This window comes from Bactrocera tryoni, chromosome 4, assembly GCF_016617805.1.
Source record: "Bactrocera tryoni isolate S06 chromosome 4, CSIRO_BtryS06_freeze2, whole genome shotgun sequence".
Taxonomy (NCBI): domain Eukaryota; kingdom Metazoa; phylum Arthropoda; class Insecta; order Diptera; family Tephritidae; genus Bactrocera; species Bactrocera tryoni.
The window spans coordinates 28,577,225-28,594,750 of record NC_052502.1 but is presented as its reverse complement, the minus strand read 5'-3'; positions in this window follow the sequence as shown (position 1 = coordinate 28,594,750).

The following is a 17,526-nucleotide window of genomic DNA, read 5'->3' as shown; positions in this document are numbered from 1 at the left end:
TCCATGAGGAGTAGTCATCCTTTAGGATGCCAGCGCTTGACTCGAATTTTAACAGACTCTGTGCCCTCACCATCAATACCTCCTCCAGTGTATCATACCGCGGGGACCCCAGCATCTCGCGTCTCGTCAAAGTACGAAGTCGAAATTACAAAGTACGCTAAAGATCAAAATTGATCCGGACTGGTCTATTTCCAATATTAACCTTATCCTTTCATATCTTTTTGTTTACGACGCGAGAAGTTCGTCTTGAGATTTTTACTATGAAAAAAAAATTATACAACGATTTTGGTTTACAATTTGTATTTGCAATGGAATCACGTCTACAGAATCGTAGAAAATATGCAGAAGTGTTTTGGAAAGTCTATTATATGACCAAAACAAGTATTTGAGTGGCACAAAATATTCAGTGATAATCGTGAAGTCATCGAAATCGTACGAGTCGTCCATCCACTGTTAAGATAGCATCGAAGACGTTAAAGAAACACAGCTTGAAAATCATCACAGAGATAGCAGAGGATCTCAACATATCTTATTATATTTATTATATTGAGTTGATCAATTCATTTTGTTTAATGTTTTGTGAATGAAGTGTGTCAATACTAGACTCGTACTACCAAAAGACTTTTGCTTTACACGTTTATACAAAAGGTTGTACCAATACAACCAAAAAATTTTCATCAATTCGGTATGCGCGCACTTTAAACGGACCAGGGTAAAATTTAAAATTGAGTGTATATCTTCAAACCGTCTTCGCCTCCAGTCAACTGTAATATATTCGGAACAGCGCTAAGGCTGGAAATACAAACAACACTAATTGAATTCTGGATATCAAAAAAAAGTCTCTAGAAATGGGCCGTCATCTCGAAAGCTGCCAATAGTACCGACGGTGGTGTCAAAATCATAAAATGCTCAAGATGTCCAAACTGATGATAAGTAGTTCAAAGGCAGAAGGTCTTTTAACTATAGTTAATGTTTGATTGTACCGGTGAGAAATTGTTAACAGTATAAGAAGCCCAGATAAATCTAAGCAACCGAGTCCGATATTGCGAGTTTAATACTAGACATTTTGTGTCGTGTATAAGTAATAATTTAATTTTTGGCTGGCATGTACAATAACGGAGGTTTTAGACACCGAAAAAACAGCTTTGTAGTGATCAGTCATCAGACTGTCGATCAAGTCTATAATTGATAACCTTGCGAACTTCCTTATTCCGCGAAAAATTTTAGATTTTTCAGCAACATATAATTCTTACTACATACTTTTCGCCTATTCTTTCCGGTTGATTGTATTTATACCTTGAACATGGTCCATTAAATTTGCTACGAAGTTTTTAACACCCAGAAGGAAACGTCAGGCGGAGATCCTATAAATTATATGTAGATAATCAGCGTGACGAGCTTAGTAGAATTATCCATGTCCCTTTATCTGTATACACGCGTACTAGTCCCTCAATTTTTGAGATTTTTCACAGATTGTTGTCCCAGGTAGGGCTGAAATCTCCGAACATATTGTTCAGATTCGACCCCTATAGTATACAGGGTTTGTCCGAAAAGTAATTGGACTGAGTCGATTTAATAAAATATATTGCACCAATCATTACAATTCTTTAAAAAATTTCAAAATACGCTCCTTCTGCGTCGATGCAGCGCTGCCAGCGTGATTTCCAAGTATTGAAGGCGTCACGGAAGTGATTCTCCGGAATAGTCTTGAGAGCCGAGGTGCATGCTGCTTGGATACCATCTGTCGTCTCAATATGCTTGCCTTTGATTGGCCTTTTCAAGCAAGGAAACAAAAACAGTACGGGGGGCCACATCTGGGCTGTAGAGCGTTGGAACGCCGGTTTTAGTTAGGTAGCTCTTCACAAGAAAGGCGGTGTGAGCTGGGACGTTGTCGTGGTGCAACTTCCAATCGGCTGCGATGTCTTGTCGGACCCGATTGACCCTTCGTTTGAGTCTCTTGAGGACTCCCACGTAAAACGTAGCTTTGACGCTTTGTCCAGGAGGAACAAATTCATGGTGGACGTTGCCTTTGATGTCAAGAAAAAAAAATGAGCATCGTTTTCACTTTTGGGTGAGGAGACGCCGGCTTGTGCCACTCGGAAGATTGCCTCTTTGTCTCGGGATCATACTCAAAGATCCATAACTCGCTTGATCATATCAAACGTCTCTGTTGCAGAGTTACCGAGTTTCGGGCAGAATTTAATCGCACTACTCACAGAAACACGTCGCGCGAAAATGTTTGTCCTGACTCTTCAGGTGCTCGGAGACAACTGATTGACCAGCTCGTTCGTTAGCTCGGAACGCCCTCTACCGAATCTAGTCGGTGCGCGCACGCTTCGAATTACAGTCGCGGCGGAAGAAAATCAGTCCTATTACTTTCTGGACAAACCCTGTACAGCTCCCCTACATATTGGTCGATCAAAATGAAGTTTTTATAAAATTGTTAAGTTGTCAAGGGTATTATAGCCGTAGTACAGTCTAAGTTAGCGTTTTTCTTTATGTATCTGTTATATTTTTAATTTGTTAACCGAAACCTATCTGAAACTATTCGACAAGATATCCTCTAAACACCCTTTAATTAGTGCTCTTTCGACTGATCACTTACCTGTAAACAATATCACGTAATCTATTCTGATTGCACAATTGCTTCGGTAATGCTACTGGTAAACCAGCTAAATATGAAAATAAAATGCTATGCTTACTTTGTAGGCCGGCTTTCAAATGAAATGCGTCAAATACATCAAAATCAACTGATCTGCTCAATACACCCATTTACCTGTATCTCGAATATACGTATGTATATGTACTGATATTTGCATATGTACATCCATGACTTTACATACTTCCATGTATCGATTTACAGTTGTATCTTTCGTTGTTTATTTTATTTATTTAGTAATACTACTAATTAGCGCGGGCTTGCGAAAATTATCTACACCTACTTTTTATCTTTAAATCAACAAATGCGTCGTCTATTACAGTCACGCGCCTTTCACTTTCCCCTTTCGCCCACAGCTGCAACACAGTACGGGTATAACTGTAGTACACACCCCCACACGCCCATCCAAGGCCTACTCGCAATTCATGTGATCATTTCACATTAGATCGGAACATTCGGTACAATTTATTTTACTTTTCCCCCCTTTTCACTTATTGCCACAGCAAACATACAAACGGGTATCAGATATCACTGTGCCCCAGACACTCAGAATAATTTGTTTTATGCATTCGCTTGATGTAAGGGAATTACATGCCACAAAGTGTTGATTTTATTTTTATAACTGTGTGTGACAATATGGTTCATTTCAAGTACTGTCATTCGTACATACTGCATGTACATATGTACATACTATAGGTATATGTACGAGGATAGCTTGATAAGTCAGGGAGTTTATTTAGATTTTTACCAACTTTTTATTTTTCTTCTTGCAACATATTGCTACAGAGTACATATGTACATATAATAATTTTGTTTACCAAATAGTTGTAAGTATCGCCTAAAACCAATCGAGATAGATTTAGGGTTATATATGTATATAAATAATCAGGATGACGGGTCGAGTTTAAATCCGGGTGACTGTCTGTCTTTCCGTCCGTCCGAGCAAGCTTTAACTTGAGTAAAAATTGAGATATCTCGATGAAACTTGGTGTATGAGTACCTTAGTATAAAAAAAAACCGAGTATACCTGAAGTCAAAAATTAACTATAATCAAATAGTTTATGACTAATTGAGGGTTATCCGACCTCTTCGCCAGACCTAGCAACCCACTCGTAAGCTGTATGTTGAATTCCGTACAGGTCATCTGAGCAAAGTAGATGCTGAACTCAGTGGACTTCAAAAAGCCGATGTTCCAGACGAAATAAACATTTGGGTATGCGAAATGCACTTGATCGCTTTTCCGATGTTTCCGGCCCTTAACGAACTTTTTCTCTCCTCAAACGTCAAGAGAGTGCTCACTGGAAAGGAATCGCCTACACTTTTTGAAGCCACGGACCAATCGCTCTACAAAAATTTAATGAAAATGATGGAAGATCATTTTAATCGTTTTTCTCTTTCGACGAAAACTTTGGTGAATAATTAAATCGAAATTTCCGAAAAAGATGACTTTTACTTGGAATGGGCTCGAATTTTCAGTACCCTTATATACTTCTTCTTTATTTTCGTAGACACCGATTACACGGTTATAGCCGAATTCACAACAGCGAGGGCTGTTTTTTTTCCTTTTCATTGGGGACTTTTTATTACGTGGCGGGTCCCAAACACAGCGCACAAACCTGGGGAGGGATGGTTCCCCTTCTCACTTTAGCTCGCCTTCAAATGAATGTTCTGTGGCAACTCAAGCGATACTTGGTCTAAAAATGGAAGTCGTGAGCTGCTTGAACCATACAAACGTATGTAAAATAGTCGTTTGTGGCCACTCACAAGTGAATAGCGCTCAGAGAAAATTCCTCACTTGCGTGAAGTTCTACACATGACTCCATCCATAAGCATAAAACAGAAAAAAGAAAATACAGATTTAAGAATTTTTAGAAAAGCTTTTAATTTGAAAACTTTGTAGAAAAAATAAAATAAAAACGTGAAAATAATAATCAAATTAACTAAAATATGGCAACAGGTAATTGGAATATCAATGCGCTAATACCCCATATTAGGGGAATGGAAATTTTACACAGGTGTTTTGTTGTATTTGCCATTATCTTTTATTCTCCTCATATAATTTTCATTTATTGCTATTTACACATATGTATTTTCATATATTACATATACATAAGCACATACAGCGTATGTATGTACATACATACATAATGTGTTCGATAATTGCCACCCACAACTCTTGCCACCGTCGCACTTGCTAATCAAAGTGGACTACGCTCGACTGCACAGGCACGAGAGTAAAATTGGTGGCAATTTACAGACAATAAAGTATAGTAATGAATACGTATGAAAAATTCAAAAAAAAGCTTTTTTATTTTTTGGCATTTACATAGCCCAAATACGGCGTACATATGTATGTATATATGTATGTAAGTTTGTTTATGTAAATATGTTTGTACTGGTGTCCAAAAAACCCACATGTCTTTCGAATCACCTTCAGGTCGATGTACGAGAGCTTATCTCCGCTCTTGCCAAAAAGTTCATGTACTGCCATAAAATGATCACATATACGCATATGTAATATATACATACATCTGTTGTTGTTTCGAATATACACCATGTGCACGTACATACATTAAATGTAGAAACGAAATTAATTTTTGGGGATTTTTGAATTACGGTTATAACCTCATAGTAGACACCAAAACAAAATGAGCACACATACATTTATATTTTTTTATATATACTTGTAGTATGTGTTAATGTGTTTATATGCATGTGCTTCTTTGCCTCTGAGGAGGTGTGTCGCGCGGTCTTATTAAAAAATAAAAAAAAAAAATTGCATTATAATAATTCAGTGGAATTTTATAATGACGAAGTGGTTTTTTTTAATACATACATATTGTTTATTTATTATTTCTCTGACGGTTGGATGTTTACGTTTATCATCTTGATGTGAAACATACTTGATTTTCCTTGTTTTATTTAGAAATATTTTAAGCTTTTTGAATTGTTCATATATTTTTGTTTGCATCATTTTTAAATAAATTCCTTCAATATTTGCTAATTGTAGTTGGAATGTGAATATCTTTCGAACAAATAAATTTTCGTAACTACTCTGCTAGATAGCGTCTAACAAATAATGGTCAACTTCGAAGATCCTAATATATTATTAACCGAATAGTTATTTTTAAGACTCACGCATGATGTATGATGAACAGCATAAAAAATCCATAATTTTTGTATTTAATTGAAAGTTTTAATTAGCGTGATCCAATTTAGATCAAGTGTGCATAGTTTTGTTCGAAAGCTTGTTGGTATTTTGAAGATAATTTCATAATTTTCGTGTGGTCAGTTGGGGACTATCACTCCAATATCGATGTATGTGGTCTGGCCTTGTCCTGATGGAACACAATTCATCTCCTATTGCTTCCTTTAGACGTTTCAATTGGGTAGTCGAAAAAGACTTTTCTAATTTCTAATCAAACTTCAACTTATTTTTTTTTTAAATTTATAATGAACTAATGAACCAAATATGTACCATTTTGGTCGACCACTATTTCCCATTTTTCTGATAGAGACATTATTCCATCTGTGTAAAACTTATCTGATTTCTCGGCGAAAAACTGCGGCAAGTAATTTTCACAGGCTTCCCTTGAAGCCAACTTTAATCTATTAAGGGATTTCGGTATTGACCGAAACAAATGGTAGTCCAATGGTGCAAGGTCAGTGTTATATGGTGAATGTATCAAAACTTCCCAGTCAAGCTCTTCCAGTTTTTGGCGAATCATCAAAGGTGTGTGTGGTCCAGCGTTGTCCTTATGGAAGACGAGCCCTTGCTGTGGATCAGTTCTGGCCATTTTTTAGATTTCTTGCTTCAATCTAATAGGTTATCGACATTAAAATGTAGAATCAATCGTTGGACTAGGCTGGAGCAGCTCATAGTGGATGAATCCTTTCCAATTCCACCAAACACTCAGCATAACCTTTCCGCACATTTTTGTCGTATTTGATCCACTTTTCGTCTCCTGTTATCACTCGCTTCAGAAATGGTTCGATTTCATTTCGTTTCAGCAAAGAATCGCAGATGTTAATTCGGTCCTTCGATCGAGCTTCTGTTTGTAGCCAGCCCTTTTAAATGGTTTAAACCCGTTTGATGATGAATATTAAGTTCCTTAGCGATATCGTGGTTGCTTATTTGACGGTCCTGGTCAATCTTTTCCATAGTTTTCCATAATTTCAACGACTTTTTCAACGATAGGTCGACCAGAGTGGAGTGCATCTTTCATTTCGAATTTCCAGAACGGAAGCGAGCGAACCATTGTTGTGCTACACGAACTGATACAGCATCGTCTCCGTAAACTTTACAATATTTATTGGTGGCTTGCGTGGAACAGCTGTAACTTTTTTTCAACTTCACCGTATGAAATTTTTTTTGGTAAAATGAAGCTTTAAATCTCAGCTTTCCAACAATATGTGCGACTGCAACGACATCTAATGACAAAATACGAAAAGGCCCAATATGTACACGGCTAAACCTTCCTGACCGTTAATCCTAGCTTGACCATCTTTGATACCCATTTGTAAGCTGAATTTTTATTACCGGTAACCCCCTAGTTAAGAAATGGATCAAGTTTATTACCATTCAGCAGCGATTCATAGATGGAACTTCATTTTAGGCAATCGAAACAGTGCTTACATCCCAGTCGGACTCGATGGCTTCCATTATTTATATCGATATTTTCAATAATTGGCTTTCCAGAGCGTGGTGCATATTTGACATTAAAATTTTCGAAAAAATTCGAATTCGCCATAAACTATATTCGCATATTCAGCGGCTTGGCTTATGTTTTGCCTTTATCGTTTAAAAACTGCAAAATATGGCGGATTTTCTTTTGGCTTCGCGATACACAGGTTACTTAAGCTATCTAATGAAACATTGACAATTTCTTTTCACTAAACCTTATACATATTTGAAATCAATAATTCACGTTTTTCGACGATTTTCTGTCATGAGGTAAGCCCATTAATCATTTCTATAGAACTTCCTGATGTTTTGAAACATAATCTGTATGATTTCACCATAAAAAATTATTTGATTGCAAAGACCTCAGTGTCATTTTGTAAATAAATAATTTTCATAAACTAATTGGGTCATTAAAATGTTCTGCCGAGAAAAACTATACGTTGAATTACTCTAAGAAACAATGCAACTTCCTCGAAATGTCAACTATATTTTAATGTGTTATCAGTTATCATATTAGAATATGTATACATATTATTAGATATGTGTCGTAAGTTTAAGATTTACAACTAAGATGTACTTTTCATATAATGTCTGCATCATTGCATATTCCTTGTAAGTAATTTAAAACAAAAACTTTGATTTTGTCAAGCAAATTCTACGAAGACTATATGCAACTGATTATTAATTTATCACTGCATTGGTTAAGAAAGTGTATCATATTTCTCACGAAGCTGCTTAATTTTTATTATTTTTATGTGGGAAACCTCACACCCGAGTAACTCGCGGCTTCGTCAGCAATGCGTAATTTTTTGCGTGAATTTTTTTTTTATTTTTTATAATTTTAATGATAACTATTGCAAACTAGGGGTGACAGGGTTTGGATCGTTGGTGAACATTTTTTACTTGCAATTGCACTTGTATGCACAATTTACTGAAAATTGTTGGAACTTCCTTGAAGTCGACTCAGTGCCGAAACGTGTTAAAAATAGTGATACTATCATACAGTATATACTTACATACATACTAGTTTCATACATATATCCGTTAATGTTTAAACGGAATGATGTGGTTATTTTTGGAATCATTTCAATTACGATGAATGAGTAAATAAGTAGATGAGTCTCAATTTGTTGTAAAAAATATGTGATTATTCCAAACCACTCCTTATGTACGTATGTCTGATAATGCAATTAATTAAGTAAGCTTTATTATAAATTTACGATCGAAGTACTTAATTATTGCGCCTCGTGAAAAGGCGATTGGAAGTCATGGCCAAATTATGTACATTTGTATCTATGTATGTAGGTCGTTCCATTATGAAGATCAATAGTGTGTGAAAACTATATATGTACACATATTAGGGATGTGCAATTTTGAGAATGTATGCGATCCCGAACTAACAATCCCGATTATATTGAATTTCTTGGAATTAACACTGTGCGATTTTTTAAATATCTTTACGATTCTATATACCAAATTTACAAGAGATCGGTTTTTTTCAAGATATCAGTTTTAAGTCAGTTAGATTTTAACTTTTTTTCGACGACTTTTTTTGAAAATTTATAAAAATTTATTGAATGCAAGTAATGTTTTCTCACTCGAAGAAGTACCAGTACCATTATCTGTTTTTTGATTATTCATAACCTTGTTTTTCAACTCTCCTCTCAGCAGAACACTAGTGTGACGTCATATAGAAATCACTCACAAATTTTTCTGCGTTCATTGCTTGTTTTCAATCCGCTCTTTAGATTTACATTCAGTTCCAGGATGATTTGTGCCAAAAGCACCTAAATTAATCTTACACGACGAATGCTCTCGATTCCTCCAAGACGTCGCTTCTTTTCTAGTAATCTTCCTTCTTTAGGAACGTAATTTATTTATGTGTAAATATAGAAAAGCCTAACATCTTTATAAACTTCTACACTTTTACTTCTCTAGCTTGTGGCAAGTTGGCAAATTATCCACATTGGTCCACTTAATTGAGAAACAGAGTCCTCAATTGTCACTTGACACATTCATATGTTCTGTTGTTTAGCAATTTTATATCAATTGAAATTAATAGCGCCGCCACTACAACAAATTTTCATTTGTACTATAAATATTTGCTTGAATGCGCCTACTTACATATATATGTACATGTATGTACATATATAAATGTTTTTGTCGAAATCATATTCGCAAGTGCCTATATTTATGGTATGAATACTTGTGAATGTCTGGTGATATAATTCAATCGAATCGTCTACACAATTCTACAAATATATCATAGGTACAATTTAAATAAATATCTGCAAGTTGTTGGATATTCCGCCCATATAGGGTGTCGCATTGAATTTGCAAAATATTCGTATACAAAGGGAACTGGTATTTCTTATGATCAGTAAGTGGGGTATAAATCAAAGTATCATAGTTCAATACCTGCATCTCTGAAAATTTTAATTCTGTTATTTCAACCCAAATTTCAAAACCTTGATCTAAGTAAACGTGACATAAAGAGTTGCTGGATCGTATTCGCAAATCAATAGTTCGTGTATCATTCGCGTATTGTGAAATCTTATGACCTTTTGTTACCGATTTATTTTGTATATTCAGTTCAGCCGGTCGAGTCGAATTGTGTCCTTTGATTCGCAACGTAATCAATCGGCGTAAGAAAAATACCATATATTTCACTAATTTAAGTGTAATAAAATATGTCTTCTTAATGTAGAAAAGTCAAATATGAGTCTAATCCCATCTTAAAATGCGGTTTGCAAGTATAGTAATGATTCAATAAAATATTCGTTTATACTGATTTTTGTCAACATCTTATATTATAGATATTGTACCAAGTGCAAGGAATTAGCATGTTAAAATGCGGTTAAACTGGAAAAACGGCATGACGGCACATTAGTTTGAAATGAACTAAGAAATATTAACGCTTATACATTTAATATCATCTGATCGAAATTTGTCGGGACTGAGTAAAAAACTTCATTTTTTCGTGTTACAAATTAATAAAAAATCGTTATTCTCTTTAGTTCCTTCAGCGAATTTTGCTTTTTTGGTTTCGGCTCATTTTTGGAGGTTTTCGCTAGATTTTTGGACAGTTTCGACGTCACAGTGAAAATAGGGTTCTAGCTACGTTATCAAGTAGTTATTTCGCGACATCTACTCCACGTCGTTTTTGCAAAAGATTCAGGTCTTTTAGTACGAACACGCTTCGTACTCAAAACGTTAACCAAAATGTGTTGTGGCAATCCAGAGATCCTCTGTCATATCTCTAATGCCAACATGACGATTTTCAAGCACTGCTTCTTTGACTTTTTCGATCGTCATTAACAGAGGCGGATGGACGAGTTGTATGAGCCAAGTTTTCGATTACTTCACGACATTCACTGAATGCTTAGCGCCGTTCAAATACTTGTGTTCGTGATAAAAAAAACTCCGCAAAATACTTCTGCAATATTTTCAACGATTTCGTAGCCAAGATTCCATTGGAAACACAAAATTTCAAGCAAGCTCGGTTTGTGTTTCATATAAAAAATCGCTAGACGAGCTCCTCGCATCGTAAACAAACAGGTGTCGAACACACACTACTTCGCATGTGGATAGCAAACTTTACATGAAAATAATAAAAGGTTGTATCAATCTCGGAAAAGAAATCTATGAATTTGCTCTGCGCTCGCAGTTTAAATGGAACAGTCCGGCAATATTTAATCAGATGGTTTAATCAAAGAACTCAAAGATTTATAAAAGAAAAAATTTTAAATCGGCACTCCGGTGATGTTTACTTTTGTCATTAAAAATACTTCATTTTGTGTTAATTAACGACGTAAATACACATTACAGTACTGAAAAACGGGCAATAACTTCTTTCGCACATGTAAATTTATTGAATCATATCCAGAAAAAGACGTAAATGAGGTGGGTAAATTTGACTTTAATTTTTTTCTCCCAGTTTTCAATGAATGTGCTTTCAAATCGAACGTGACAAATTTGGAGTCACCGAAAACGAGTTACAACTGCTTATTTGACCGCATACACGTGTCGGATATTAATATTCTTATTCTTATTTTATACTCATATGTGTATGTAGGTATGCAAGTTGATAGGTGGGGGCTTTAGGGAGTAGCCTGTTGTCCAAAGGTGTCAGAATATAAACTCGTTTTTGAGCTTGTCAATCGATTTTTATGATATACATATGTCATTTATCATATGAGCACATGAGTAGTCCGACTACTTAATTCATATACTTGTATGTATGTATGTAAACTGCATCTATTTATTACACATGCTCTTTTGTTAAAAAATAATGAAAGATCTTTATCTAATGACAAACGCGAAAACCCATCCCTCTCATATATGACTATTTCTAAATTGCATACGTCAATATCATACTAAAGATACGTAGATGCATTTATAAGTACATCGTATAGTGTGCAATTCGTCTTCTTCCGCTGTTTATTTCGCACTTTGAACATAAACAATACCTGACTCGCTATAACCCAAAGTTCAATTGCCGATTGAGGTTAAACAACAACAATCTAAATAACAGTAATCCCCAGATAGCATCAATTTCTAAAAAATTGTATATATGATTATTTTTGTAATGGCTTTTTTTCATATTTTTAAGCGTCACTAGGGCCGAGTATGCAATATTTTTGCTTCGAGCTTTTGAGAAATAGTGACATTGAACTTACTAAAACTGCATAATTGTGTAGCGAATTTACGAATTATGTCGCTTACTTTATTTAGACTCATTTAAAAGCAATGACAGATCAATCGGCCACTGTTTGTTTACTTGTGCCCGTCAAGTGATTGCATTCATTCCAAACAATCTCAACGAATTTGCAAAGAGCATGAATCGGCATTTTTGTATATTACCTTGCAATTTGGTGACTACTATTAATACTTTTTTTATTCATATAATTATGTATTTCATAAAGTTTTTTTTAATAATCTTTAAAACTCGTATATGTTTATTTAATTATATGAACCCTTATTATGGATATATACAGGTTTATTGACCACTTACGAGTATATATATATGTACATACATGCATATTTCATTATAATAACAACAAAGATCATATGGTTTTTACGATATTTTACTGCTCAAGAGACGAGATTCTCCAAGGTTCTTCAATGTCGTTACATTTGATATTTTTATTTATTTAATTAAATTTTCTTATTTCGATTATTAAGCTAACTAAATAGCTCTCCGGTTCGATACGAATACTATCAGATATTTTTGATTAAATCAAATTTGATCCGGACTGGCACGTACTTTATTGCTTTCAAAACAGACTCCTTAGCAAATACAAAAATCCAACGCTTAAACCAATTTTCCATACTCTTGTTGTAATCATCGGCTATGCTGGCTAAATTATTTGACAGTTTCGATCTTATTCATAAACCAACGTCTCGGGACTGGTTTGAAGAATGTAGGGTCCTCTGCTACGTTGTCAAGCATCTTTGCGACCTCTTTTCAAGGCAGTTTTTGTAAAAGGTGCAGCTCATTTGCTACGAGTCCAACATTGACACGCTTCACACCCAAAACATTAACCATAATATCTTGAGTCGATTCATTAGAGATGTTGGGATGCTCTGCTATTCCTCTGATGCAATTTTCAAGGACTATTTCTTTAACTTTTCATATAGATAGCATATTTGTGTTCGCGATAAAGTAGACTTCCCAAAATCTTCTTCTTTACTGGCGTAGACACCGCTTAAGTGGTTATAGCCGAGTTAATAACAGCACGCCAGTGGTTTCTCCTTTTTGCTATGTAGCGTCAATTGGAGATTCCAAGCGAAGCCAGGTCCTTCTCCACCTGGTCTTTCCAAGGGAGTGGAGGTCATTCTCTTTCTCTGCTTCTTCCGGCGGATACTGCGTTGAAAACTTTCAGCGCTAGAGTTTTTTTGTCCGTTCGGACGACAACACCTAGCCAGCGTAGCCGCTACCTTTTAACTATACTTATAGAGTTTGGTTTTTGTTCGTCGAGAGAGGACATTACTTCTCAATTGCCTACTCAGTTCGAAGAAGCACCTGTTGGCATGAGTTATTCCGCGTTGGATACCGAGGTTGGCATTGTTGTTACTGTTAATACTAGTTCCAAGATAGACGGGTGTCTAATCGCGAGTACGACGACTGTTTGTTTGATGACAGGAGATATTTCGTCTTGCCCTCGTTCACCACCAGACCCATTTGCTTCGCTGCCTTATCCCTTCTGGAGAAAGCAGAACTAACGGTGCGGTTGTTAAGGCCAATGATGTCAATATCATCGGCATACGCCAGCAATTGTACATTCTTATAGAAGATGATACCTTCCCTATTTAGTTCTGCATCTCGAATTATTTTCTCCAAGAGCAAATGGATGAAGTCGCACGAAAGGGAACCATCTTGTCTGAAACCTCGTTTGGTATCGAACGGCTTGGAGAGGTCCTTCCCGATCCTGACGAAGCTTTTGGTATTGCTCAACGTCGGTTTACACAGACGTATTAGTTTTGCGGGGATAGACTACCCAAAATACTTAAGAGTTATTCTCAATTATTCTGTAGCCATGATTCCTTTAGAAACACAATATTTCTAGCTAACTCGTTAATTTTTTTCCATCGTTTTTTCTCATCGTAAATAAACAGTTGCCTATTCAGTTTGTGCGAGCAGTGGACCAGACTGTCTTATAGGAACGTAATTACAAGATGGGCCATTTTTGGTTCCCCGCATCAACGATGCAATAAGAAACAAAGGATGTGAAGTCATCACGATTGCACTTTGGTGGTCGAATCTTATCAATAAATGTGTATTTAAATTTTATTTGATTAGACTCCATTGCTTTCCGAGAAGAAACTAGCTTCAGATATCTAGTTGGAAACCACAAGTCAGTGCGTCATTAGCGAGATAACGCCGGTTATGCTAGAAAGAGGGTTATTATTCGACTAAAACGAGTCATAGAACTAATAAACTATGCTAAAATATTCGCTATTCCATTAATTCGTCTGTGTTTTATGTGGAATAAAGCGTGTATATCTCCTTACGCATTAGGGATATCACCACCACAAAAAAAAATAAAAAAAATTAAAAAAAAATATATTTCTAGTAAAACACAGTTAGGCATTCAATGTAATATTACTTTTTATTTCGTAATTTTGCCAATTGTCATTCCTAGCAGATTTCGTTCTTTATTTCATAATTTCTTGCCGTACACTTCCATTCATATAATTTACAATATCTCTAACTATGCAGCATCTTCGCTCATTACATTATCTAGTACATACTCATAAACTCATACAGGGTCTTCTCATACAATCTTAGTGCGCAATCCACCAATTTGTGTTTTGTTTACCACAAAAGATTACAAAAGCATATTCACATTCTGTGTGCCACAACCGAAATCAAGTAATCATTTTCAGTTCAGTTCATTTCTATAGTAAGTATGTAATTGGAATTATTTTGTGTTTCATACAAAATCGTTTGCAATTTGGTAAATGTAATTATCGCTGCAATACAATACCATAATTAACGCCGATTTTAAATTTACAGCTGTGGTATTTAGTGTGATTTTGATATTATTGTAAGAATTTATAGCATATTTGAAAAAATTAAGAAAAATACAGCATAACTAACCGAAAATACATCAATCAATTAGTAACCATCTCTTTCATTACTTTGTATTGCATCTTAATTATGATAGAAATTACCACTAATTTGCACACATGCCTTCAAATCCTCTTCATGTCCTCTTCTCAATGCAGAAGCTGCCTTTACCCGCATCAGATTCATTTAAATTCAATACCTTCCAACCTCTTTTCATTTTTCCAATATTTCTACTGAGGAATGTTCGTATTGTTTTTGTTACAATAACAATATTAATTTTCAAAAAGTGCAAATTATAAATTCCGTATTAAATTACTATTTAACAATAACCAGTTTTGTTTTATTTTTGCTGTACACTTTATCAATAAATATCTCTTACTGCTGCTATTGTTGCTATGCTGGTTCCGCTTCGATCTGTTGTTTGTTTTTTTATTCGGCTATGGCGCCGATAACTGGTAATAACTATCGTCTCAACATATCTACATATGTTTGTGTGTGTTTTAATCGGTATTTATTGCAACTTGGCGGTGACTTTTGAGCTATGAAGCTACGCACTGCCAAAACCTCGCAGGCTTTTTAGATTATTTTCGCATGAGCCCGCATAAAACTCAACTGAAAACTGTTGTTTTGTTACATAAATTATAATTATAAATATTTACAATTTGTGTAAATACAACTTTTTCATTTTATATGAAAAAATATATTTTGTTGAATTTTATTTGCATTCACTATATGTTTTTGTTCATTCTTATTTGTGGATTGCTTTTGTTTTGTTATGAAAAGGCGAATGCTGCTCTTTGCGATATTGTCATGATGACTTTTTTCACTTTCTGCTTTCAATTTTAGTCACATGATAACATATCTTTGTGTATGTACTTAAATATATACATACATATATATGTACATACATGTACATGTGCATATGCTTGTGTACTTGTATCCCATATGATTCTCTGTGCGCTTATTTTGGATGGTTTTCCAATTCATACCAAATATTTTTGTGTACATACTATGTACATCTATCGAAAATGAAGAAAGTGAAGTGGGCTTAATTGAATACAATAAAGTTCAACCAAGGTTAAATACGTACATACATATGTTCGTTATGAGTGTGTCAATGGCAATTGTTTGGCGCAAAATTACATACATACACAAAATTAACAAAATAAATATAAAATTATACATAGAAAAAGTTTGAACACTTTAGTGTTGTATGTACCTTGTGATATTTAGTCATATTTTTGGTGATTTGAATCAGTTTTTTCTTTAGCTTCCTATTAAATTATTATTGATTCAGTTATTTTATTGGACTTTTATTATTTGTGTATATTTATTTATATTATATATGTATATTATATCATTTATATACATATATTTATTTTATTTAATTTTTCAAGTTGTTTTTAAACTTTGGTATGCTTTGGTTTGTTTTATTATTTTTAATTTAATAATATCAAGAAATTAAATTTATTTAATTAATGCTGTCGATTTTTTTTTAAATACTTGAAGTGATTAAAATTTTATTTTTTTATTCCTGTATCCTTTTTTATTTCATATTTTATTTTTTTTATTAAATTATAATTTTTAATTTTTTATTCTTGTATCATCTTTTATTTTTTATTTTATTATTTTTTTGTTAAATTTTTCTTTTTTAATTATAATTTTTTTTCTATTTAGCAGAAAAATAATTATAAATAATTATTTTACAGTTTAAAACCTATCGGCGAGTGTACAGCTTATCATTACCATTTATTCTTCATTCAAGCATTCTATTGTCAATCATGTTAAACTAATTTTTTTATTTTTTTTATTATATTGCTGTTCAATTCAGTACTATTTCATGTTTTGCTTGATATTTAAAATATTTGAAATTTTATAATTTGCTCTCAACATTTTTTCTTTTTTTTTTTTAATTTTTGGATTTGTTACATTAAATAAATTTATCGTTATATTATATATATATGTATAAGCTTAGAACATTAAAATTTCATTTATTGTTTATATTTTTATAATTTTATTTACCTCCTTTTAAATTGTTTATTTATTTATTTTTCTCTAATTTATTTTTGAAATAAGTTTATTTATATTTTTTTATATTATATCATTTTATTTAATCTTTTTATATTATTTTATTAAATTTTATTTGTTTATTGATTTTATTTAATTTTTAAACATTATTGTAATTTTTTATTTACTGTGTTTATTTTATTTCATTTAATATTTTATTTGATTCCCTCTATTTAATTTTTTTAATTTATCTTATTTTGTGCTATTTTCTAGATTTTTATTTATTCCTTTTATTTCCTTTCTTTTTTTAATTTAAATTTATTTTATTTTATTTTTTGAAATTTTTTTAACATTTATTTTATATTTATTTTATTTTAATTTTTTTTATATTATTTAATTTAATTTAATTTTATTTTGTTTTATTTTATGTTTTTTTTTATTAAAATATTTTCCGTTTTTCCTCTTATTTCAACGCCCAACTGGCACTTTCCAAGAAACTCAACTCAACCGAAGAAAGAATTTCGAAATCAAAATTAGCACCCAAAAGCAAATAAAAGTCAGCCAGCACACACCTCGTTTATAGAAATCAAAACAGAAAAGAAA